Raw genomic sequence first — 10,644 nt, 5'->3', positions numbered from 1 at the left:
GGCTCTTATTTCTCTGGTTGCGAGCTCTCTGAGGCTCACCCGATTCATACTGAGGGAGGTAACCCGGTGACTTCTATTACTTTTTTATTCCTTTTTCCACGAGAAGCCTCTATCCCCTACACCGGACTTCAGTACACTTGTATTATGTTCAATGGGCGTGCCATCAAAGCTTCTCAAGCGCCCAAAAGGACAGACCATATTTCCTTGGTATCAGTCTTCTGTGTTGAGGGGCAGAAGACTGAGATATTAAGGCCCCACTACGTCCTGATGTTCATGCCGGGCAGTGTGCCTTTATTTTATCCCGTTTGGTTCTTTCACCCTCCTGTGGGGGTTGTCATCGCCTATTTCAGACAGAGGAAGTAGCCAAGGTCAGGTGACCATACGGTGAGGGCCCCTTGCTGGGGCTGCAAGGTTAATCAATGGCCAAACCAGGTCTCCTGGCTGATTTCCTCTGCCTGTACCTTCCTGCTGTTCCACGTCCTATCTTTGTGGAGAGGCTCACTGTGTGAAGAACGAAGGGCAAACTCCTTAGCAAGGCCTGCAGACCTCTTCCCCTCTGGTCCCTTCACCCCTCCTGCCCCGTTTCCCTGTACGTTGTATACCTACCAAATCCCTTGCGGACTCGGGAGCCCAGCATACTTCTTGTTACGGATTTTGTGTGTGTTGGAAACTTAGGGCACCCAGCTCACCACACCTCTCAGGCCATCTGGGTCCCATCAGCTGATCCTCCGAGATCAGTACGAATGTCACCTCCACTGGGAAGACTGGTGTGGCCCTTCCTGGCTCCGGCTGAACCCCACGCCTCTCATCTGAGCCTGGGGAATCCAGCCCGTGCCTCTGCCTACACCCACGTGCCTGTTCTTAATTGTCTTATAATAATGACTTACTACCCCCCCGTTATGAGGTCGATAACTGGTCAGCTTCTACTTTCGCTACCCGAAACGCTCAGCTCACGGAAAGCACTTCAAGACATTTTTAGAAAGAAGAAAGAAGAGAGCGAGGGCAAGAGGAAAGGCAAGAAGGAAAAAAAATGAAACAGAAATGCGAGCATCAGTTGCCTGGCTAATCTGCCTTCTTTTTATATTCATGTTAACAGGCATATAAATACTGGGGATTCCCCTTGCTAAATGCAAGTTTGCAAAGCTTTGGTTTTTCAGAAGATTACGTCATTTAAGAGGAAATAACTACATTTTTTTTTTTAAAGAGAAGCCAGACCAAATACTGAGAAGTGTATAATGGGAGAGAAAATAATAAAATCCAGAAAGCAATTGCCACAAATGTAATGTTCACCTCCTTGCTACACACACACACACACACACACACACACACGCACACACACACCAAAAAAGGCTCTGCTTTTGCTGAATCTGCAGTAGCTAAAGTCACTAATTAAAACCATTTCCAAATCAATAAGATCAACCACGCTAATTGGGCTGCCATAAGAAGCCTAAGGACAAAATCATAGTCACGGTGTCCATCCTCATAATATATCAAGTGGAAAAAGAAAATATAGGTGGACCTGTCCTTCTAGCCACTAAGAGAATTGTAGACGAAGAAAACCTAAAAAAAAAAAAAGAAAAAGAAAAAAAAAAGAAAATTTCCAAAGTGGTTGAAGAAATCCATTGTGGTCCTATTTACTTATTTATTTTGAGAGAGAGAGAGAGAGAGAGAGAGAATCCCAAGCAGGCTCCAGCGCAGAGCCCAACAGGGGCTCAAACTCAACAAACCACGAGATCATGACCAGAGCCGAAGTCATGAGTCAGGTGCTTAACCGACTGAGCCACCCGGGCGCCCCTCCATTGTGGTCTTTTAAGGGAAACACTTCTACTGTGTCAAATAGGAAGGCACTTTTTTTTTTTTAATGGTATGGCCAAGGCTTTGTCTCCAAAGTTTACAACGTAGAACATGTTCAGGGTTTATTTAACGTCCGGCCATTCTTCTCCTTCCAAGGGTGCCCCTTCGCTCCATCCCTGAACTTGGTTCTGAAGCGCGTCTGCCCCTTTAAAGCCAGGATCGTCTTTGGCAGATTTCATCTTATTGACCTTATAGGATGAGCAGTGGAAAGGACACCCTTCCTCAAATTAAACAAAATAAATAATCCACAGAGGATGGTCCGGCTAACAACCGGCAGCTTGTCGCAGGTGACAGCTGAGATCCGTGACACGTCTTAGGCCTTTGAACTTTCGTGACGACCTGTCATCTTCATCTTGGGCCATTTCCTGTGTTGAACTTGCTCACAAGCCGTGATGCGCTGTGGATCCTCTCCTGGCCCCTTTACAAACTCTTTCCTTGAGGGGAAATGGAAAACCCAGGCAGGGTTTCAGGTTTGTGTAAAATCCTGCTGAGAAAACTTCACATTCGATGCTTCTGGTTCCATAAAAGTGTTTGAAGTAGATTCCAGGTACTACAAATTTTTTTTTTTCTTAAAGTCTGATTTTCCTTTTCATTGAGGAGGGAGAAGGGGGGGATTGTAGGAGGCTTTGTGTCCGCATGTCTAATATTATAAGAACTCTCAAAGTTTTGATAGGCTTAATCCCTACCGCAGGAGTGTATAAAATAGCAGAGTTAAAGTGCCAAGAAAAACCAGGACCACACCAGGAAAGCCGTTGGCTTTCGAGCGGCTACCTGCCACATCCTGCCTGGCAAAACCCCAGCTAATGAATGAATGCACAATATCCCAATGTATCAAGCTGGACTTGGCTTTGCCTGGGTCTGGGCGAGGTCTGAGGGGACCATCTCTGTTCAGCACACTGCTGCTCACGTCCGAGAATCTCGACGTCCTTCGGACAGTACCATGCGAAGAGGAGTTTTTCCAGCCATCCAGTTGCACACTCGTAAATGCCCTCGGAAGGTTTACTGGTCCTTCTCTCCGTGTGTGTGTGTGTGTGTGTGTGTGTGTGCGGGTGTGTGTGTGTGTGTCAGTGTTTCTTTCGTACTAAAGTTTCTTTACGGGTTATGACAACTCACAGATCTCTCTTTGTCTTTTCCTAGTTGCTGCTGTTCAGACTGATTTTCATCTTGCATATGATTTTAATACAAGCGCTTGTAATATGATTACATTAACTGTTGAGCAACATCGCCTCAGCAGAACCAGACCGCAGAGTTCTTTTTTTAACTGCACTAGGAATGCCTCGGCTCTATCTACAGTGGTAATTCTCCGCCCAAGTGCACTGGCCAGATAGGCTGGGTTTTAGGTCCTGTGAGAATCTGTATCTGCGAGACAGTGCAGGAGCAGGACAGGGCGGGGAGGAAATCGGTGCACAATTTTCTTGGAGTCAAAGCAGGTTCTCCTTCCTCGTCCCGGGGATTGTAGTGACTTCCTGGAAACGTGCCCTCTTTCCAGTCTGGCCTGTGGTAGAACGGATTCGAGCGGCTTCTTTGTGCTAGTCCTTCAGAAGGGAATGTGAGGCGATGGGTGACGTCCGACTCTCGATTTCAGCTCGGGTCACGATCTCACGGTTCGTGGGATCGAACCCCGCGTCGGGCTCTGTGCTGGCAGAGCTTGCGATTCTCTCTCTCCCTCTCTTTCTGCCCCCTCCCCAACTCATGCTGTATCTCTCTCTCTCTCTCTCTCCTTCTCAAAATAAATACACTTAAAAAAAAGAGTTACCTTTTGATAAGATTCTGAAGAGAAAATGGTAAGGATGGTGATGATGATGATGGTAATCCCAAGGGAAAAAGGGGAAGAGGATGATGTGGCTCGATTCCACTCAGTTCTTATCTGCCTGTGGGTGTCAGAACTCTGTGTGATTGGCATAGAAACCCTGTGTCCCAATTGTTTTGTTTGGTTATTTGTTTCCAGAGCAGTCTGATGTCAGAATTTCCATCCCATTGTCTTAATGAAACAAACAAACAAGCAAAAAAAGATTCTGCAATTCCATTAATCACAAGACAGAAACTAGCCTCTACATTGCCTCTTGACATGGAAATATTCCAAGGCTTGTTTTTGTCAGACGGTGTAGCTAGAATTTCGTTGTTGCTGTTGTTCAGAAATTGCAAGCTTCTCATTTGGAGAAAACCTGTGTGTGTGTGTGGAGGGTGTTTTATCCTGGAGGAGACAGACAAAACTTAATTTATCTTCTGGTACCTGTTTTGGATTCTTGTTAAAAGAAAAATGCAAGCCATCCAAAGCTTCTGGTCTGTTCTCTAATGCTCAAACCCAAATGGATGGGACGTTTTGGTTTATTTGCCTATTTTTATTGTTTCTTCTTAAATACCATGAGCATACAATATGGGTGTATATTTTTTGCATGTTTTTGTTCTAAGGTCACATTTGATGCCCTTGGCTTGGCTTAGATGCTATAGATCTCATAGGGGTGACAAAAGGTGACCCCTTTCTTGTAACTCCGGAGCAGATATGAATGATTCTGGTGATTTAAAAGAAGGAAGGAGTTCATGGATCTTCCTATTCACACGGTTTTCCTTTTTCCCCCATTCTCCCGCCTTCTTGCCCTTTCATACCAAGGCAGAGAGTATTGTTTGCTCTGAACTGATGCACCTGCAAAATGGTATCTGAAAAGGACTGTATTCCTTCTGTTTTCTGGCTGATGTGGCCAGGTTGCAGCCAGAAACACGTTTCTGAACACACTCACCTAGGACTTCCGTTAGCAGTGGCCCTGGTCAGCCCAACCCAAAGGCTCTCTGATTCCCAGAATTTTAAGAACAGTCCAGGCTAATGACCACCGTTGTCTAGGGGCCCGCAGTCAGGACTCGTAGAAGAGGCCCACGCCCAAGTGCCCTTGGGAGACAATTTATCTCAAAATCTCCTTGAACCTACTTACTGGGCAATACCCACTCAGACTTCCCCAAAGGCCTGAGAGTACCTCCCTTTAAAAAGAGCCACCCTGTAGGGGCACCCAGGTGGCTCAGTTGGTTAAGTGTCTGACTTCAGCTTGGACCATAATCTCACAGTTCATGAGTTCGAGCCCCACATCATGCCTTGCGCCACTCTGTCTCTCTCAAATAAATAAACATTAAAAAAAAAAAAAGCCACACTGTAACAAGGACACTGTGTGCTATTTTCATCTGATCTCACGTGAAGACTAAGGAGCAGAAGGGCAGAGATGTGTCTGCAAAGTTTAACTTCTGGCTTTCTGGGGAGAACACCCCTGATGTGTAGTATTTGCCTCCTTGTGTGGTATAAACACTCCCATCGTGGCCAGTTTCCCAATACCAACATGACGTCCCCAGATACAGAACCGGGAGGGGATGTCTGTCCTCAGCTCCCACAAGCCAAGATTGGCACGTTTCATCACAGCCATGCTCCCGACTAGGAAACAGCAGGGGGAGAGAACACAGGTTTGGAGACCAAAGACCTGGCTTGGGTTCCAGGTATGCTCTCTATTAGCTCAGGCAAGTGATTCTTGGATGCTGTTGAGGCCCCTGAAAAATAGACACATGAGTGTCTTTCTAGCTGGGTGTGAACCCAGGGAGAAAACCCAGGGAGGAGACACCTCTGGCATGAGCAACATCGCCTTCACCGTCAATCGATCCGACAGACGCATGGACGTCACCACGGGTCTTGCAGACTTCCACAGACTCCATCGTACTAATGCGGGTGCTATGATTCCTATCTTACAAAATAAAATTTGAGTCTTGAAGAGGTCAAGAAACTCCTCTGTAAAAGCTACCAGCCCACGTCTGTCTCTCTACACGGACCATTCATTTCACCCTCCATGAGATGCTTAATAAATTTAGTTTTTAAGCTGGAAAAGCATTCATTAAAGACAGATGACTATCCCCTTGAAATCCTAAAATTGGGGCAGATCTTCTCAAGAGAGAAAGGTGGCCAAGAGAGCCAATGTTGCAGCTATTCAAATATCATCCTCTTACCCCCTCCCATGGGTTAACAAGCGGTAGGCTATGTACAACAGACATTCAGTCGTGACCTGCATCTCTGAACATGGCGTCTGTTGCCCTGGGGGAGCTGTGGAGAGCAGAGAGCTGTGTCATTGATTTATTTACATTTTATTCCCTAGGGAAGCAATATATAAAGTTGGCCAATTTGGGGTTACCAAACCCTGGCTTTTTCCCCCATCTCTTCTATTTACTAGTTGAGTGACCTTGGCTGAGTCACTTCACAAGTTATCACAAGAACATAAGCTACAGACTAAGGATATTCACAAATTCCTGACTCTATGTGTGTGTGTGTGTGTGTGTGTGTGTGTGTGTGTGTGTGTGAGAGAGAGAGAGAGAGAGAGAGAGAGAGAGAGAGAGAGATAGGAGGTTCAGATAATGAGTATGAGCTCCTGGAAGGAAGAGCCTGTGTCTACTAAGGTTGCACCTTCAATATCTACTCGGCATTAGGTTCATCCCTAATTGATGAAGGACTGAGTCAACTGTCTGGAACAAAAGTCATCACCCAAAAGATACTTAATAGGTGGGAGCGATGTTTACTCCAGTGTCAACGAGCATGTAGACCACCCCCACCCTTAGACCTTCAGCACTTGGAAAATGACAACTCTCTGGTTTTGCCATTTGAGACAAGATACTTACTTCTAATTTTTTTTAATGTTTATTTATTTTTGAGAGAGTGACCGAGGGCGAGTAGAGGAGGGGCAGAGAGAGGGAGACACAGAATCCGAAGCAGGCTCCGAGGCTCTGTGTTGACAGCAGTGGGGCTCGAACTCATGAACCGGGCGATCGTGACCGGAGCCCAAGTCAGACGCTTAACCGACTGAGCCACCCAGGCGCCCCGATACTTACGTCTTTAACGTAAGCTTACTTTCAATGTAAAACAGCCTCTGTACAGCAACGACAACAAGCAGCTTAATAAATTGGGAATAAACAATGTGCGGCGTGGCAAATGGCATGCCCGATAATCTATCATACATACATCTGCTGCGGATAATGCAAGATAACAATAACCCTCTGATTTAATTGGGCTTGCGGGTGGTAGCTTACGCATTATAACGGTCCCATTGACATTGGTTTGCACCCGAGGAATCAAATCAGTTCCTACTTGCGAAGGAAGCACTGAGTATTCCTTTCTCCCCCGGAAGTGCCTGTGTTACTGTGAACGTTAACAGGAGTCAGGCCCGGGCTTGGAGGGGTTGGGAAGAGACCCTGGAGGTTCAGTGGGGGAGGCCGGACAACATCCCGTTGCTTTCAGTGGGACCGTGTGCCCTTTGAAAAGCCCCGCCGTGGTTTAAGAGGCTCTCTGTCCAGGTCTGGCCGCAATGCCAATAGAAGCGTCTAGTGATAACATCCTAACTGTACGCATGGGCACGCAGTGTCGACACCTATATCTACGTATATCTTCCCCGTCTCTGCCTCCGAACCACTGGGATGTATTCTGCCAGGAGCAGCACAAGAGTCGCCGTATCAGATGACCTGGGCCACACGTTAGCCGTGCTCATAAATACCAACCTGGCAAAGTCCATCTCGTGTGGCGCCACAAGGCCAGTTTAATCCTAGCGGCTCCGACCGCGGTTCCCAGGGAGCAGAGTATTGAAGCCGTGCTGATACAACGATCAGATCTAAATCCGTTTTGCACCAACCTTTCCCCGGGGAGAGATCGGGACGCCGGACTCTCCCTCCGAGGGCCGGGCGGGGGGCAGAATCACGGCAAGGCTCTGGGGCGGGGGGGGGAAGGGGAAGAGGGGGATCACAGAGGCTGCGGCCCTTCCTCCTGCTCCGGAGGGCACCTTGCCTGTGTCCAGCAGGCCCGTCGTCCCGCTGGTGGTCAGGCAGGCCCCGCCCACTGGCGTTCTGCGCATCCACTTCTTCAGCAGGCTTCCATTCATTGTCAGGCTGGAAACCCAGCCTTCCCCAGCCCCGGAGCCTGGAAGCTGAGCAGAACTAGGCAATTATCTGTTTTGAAGGAATACACTGATTTGACATTCTTAAGAAGTCACAGACGTCTGATTTCATAATATAATTTGTAGAAGTAAAAAAGGCAAGTTAAACATTTGCTTACACATATCATGTTTACATGTGTTCAAAGAACTTTCCAAAACTTTGCAGTTTCATCCAACTGCATCTTTTTTAAGCTCGCTTCGCTCTTGTAGGTTTGCAAACAAATTCCGCAGCACATTCAACCGCAAATTGATTTACTTTTGGGGAAACTCCTTGAGTTTCACGACTTTCTTCTTGCTGTTTAACGTACACACAGATGCAAAAAAGAAAAAACAATCTCCTAACACAGGAACACAAATCTGGCATCCGGAGGAGTCAATTTTTTTTTTTTCCCATTTATTCTCAAAGTGAAGGGAAAGCGGCGATGGATGTGATCCAGATCATAGGAGTGTGCAAATGACTTCTGGGGACCCGCTGGCAGAGTGAGTGACAGCCGCAGCTCGGGGCAGGGTGGGTGAGGGGGAGAGCAGCGTCCCCGCGCAAAGGAAACCCACACTTCACTGGGCATGTGCCCCGGATGCCTGGCCGTCCACCACCCGGGGAAGGTGTCACCACCCGCTCCGGCGTTCAGGACGGGGAGGCGTCTTGGAAAGCCCGGTCGCCCGTACCTCTGCTGGACCGCAGTCCCTGAGTCCACGTGTCACTGGTGTTCATTCTTCCGTGTCTCCTGAATGCGCTCCATCACTCAGCACTGGGACTCTGGCAGTGGCCTCCGGAACGACCTTACTGAGGGGAAAATCATAAGCCACGCATCTAATCCAGTTGCCGTCCTTCTTCAACTTACCAGGACTCTCCTTTTTCTGCAGGACAGAGGGCCAACTCCTTGGCATGACTTCGAAGGCCGATCACAACCAGGCTTCTGCTTTCGTTAACAACCCCCTCTCCATGAGAGCGCCTCAGGCCCCAAGCAAGTTCTGCACGTACGCCATTTGGTCTATCCCACAGGGCCTTTGCACACGCCATTTCTTTGACTACGAGCACCGTCCTGTCATTTTTCACCTGGAAAACTCCAACTCATCCTTCAAAATCAGCCCCGACACCACTTCTGGAAATCACCCCTGAGCCTCAACACAGGGTTAGGACTTTCTTCCTTTTGTTCCTTAGCACCCTAAATTGCATTTTTGAAAGCTGGGCTATGTTTACCGTGAGTTGGCAGAATCTGTCTTGTTTAGGACGACGATTTGGTTACCGGTGCACAACAAACACACACAGTTCCTAAAAATGTAATAGACGGCATGTAAAGGTTTTTGCATAAACTAGATAAACGGGGGCAGCCGGGTGGCTCAGTCGGTTGAACGGCCGACATCGGCTCAGGTCACGATCTCACGGTTTGTGAGTTTGAGCCCCACATGGGTCTCTGCGCTGACAGCTCGGAGCCTGGAGCCTGCTTCGGATTCTGTGTCTCCCTCTCTCTCTCTCTGACTCTGTTCCCCCGCTCACACTCTGTCTCTCTCTGTCTCGGAAAAATAACAAAGAAACGTTGAAAGAAAGGAATAGAGAGCTAAATGAATGAATTAGATGATGAAGTGGAGTATAATCGCTCAAACGGCTATGGCTCAGACCCTCCTCCCCACGGAGGGCCCCTCACAAAGCGATCGCAGCGAAAGAGCCAGGCCACTGAATGTTGCGGACTCCATGGTGGGTGAGCACGGTAACCATGAACTCAGGTGGCTGGACAAAGTGGCAAAGTGACATCATTGCATAAGCCTCTCATCTTCAGACCTTCTCCTTCCTTCTCTCCTGACGCTTTGGCCCCTGGAGATGCTGGAGGGGCCCTAAGACAAGGTGAGCTTATAAGAGAACGTCAAGCCCTGGAGAAGGAGCTACAAGGCTTGAGGGATGGATGGCAGGTGTCTCTTCTTCCAGCCGAGCTGGCCCCAGGCTCTTCTGGCCACGGACCTCAAGGGTGCCCAGCCAGCTTCTCCCTGGCCGGAATTTCAGGATATTCCCTACTCTACATCCTGCCCCGTGAGGGGGGACAGTGACCTCCCTGACTCCCCTCCCTCCCACACCTCAAGGTGTGCATCTCATCACTTTTAGGGCAGGTCCTGGAATCTTCCAAGGATGCCAAAGGCAAGAAAGGCCTTTGAGTCAAAGGGCTCCACTGAATGAGACGTTAGCGGCAGAAAACTAAGGAGGCCAAAGTTTACCAACACAGAGGACTTTCAATCTGCCTGGCTTCTGTCCCCGAATAAAGGAGCATATGTCCAGCCTCCAGCCGTCCAAGGTTTCTGGTTTTGCTTTTGTTTGTTTCCTTTTGAGACGTCTGTGATTAAGCCGGTGTCCAGGCCAGAAAGGGTGACTCTGTTAGCTCTCATTAGCTTGCAGCCTGGTTGGCGGCCCCCCTCTGCAGCCAGAGCTCTGCCAGTAAGGCCTGGAAACCCACAGCGTTAATAGGAACCAGGCAGGGAAAGTGAAGCTCAAACCAGGATTGTGTCGCAGAGGCTCCCAGAGCCACTCAGCCGCGTGAGGCCTGGTGCGGTCACGCGCTGCCGAGGCTCCGCCCGGAGTGTTCTAGGCGAATGGGTGGGCGGTGGGGTGCTGGGACTCGCACTCCGGTGCTCTCTGGGTGTTTCTGTCCAAGCTGACCGCTTCCAGAGTCCCCCCCCCCCCCACCCCCTTCCCTGGTTCCCGGGAGCCAGCCCGGTGGGGGAGCCCTGGCCTCCCGTGCGACCCAGCCAGAATGTAAGTGACGGACTGGAGGTTTCCTGTCTCCCCCTGACACGGGTCCTCACAGGCTGGGAGAGGGCTACAGGCACTAGAGGAGCTCCTCTGAGCGGAAGGCCT

The sequence above is a fragment of the Puma concolor genome, chromosome B3 (assembly GCF_028749965.1).
Source record: "Puma concolor isolate L17-30 chromosome B3, mPumCon1.1.hap2, whole genome shotgun sequence".
Taxonomy (NCBI): Eukaryota; Metazoa; Chordata; class Mammalia; order Carnivora; family Felidae; genus Puma; species Puma concolor.
The sequence above is the reverse complement of the archived record's forward strand: the minus strand, read 5'-3'. Positions refer to the sequence as shown.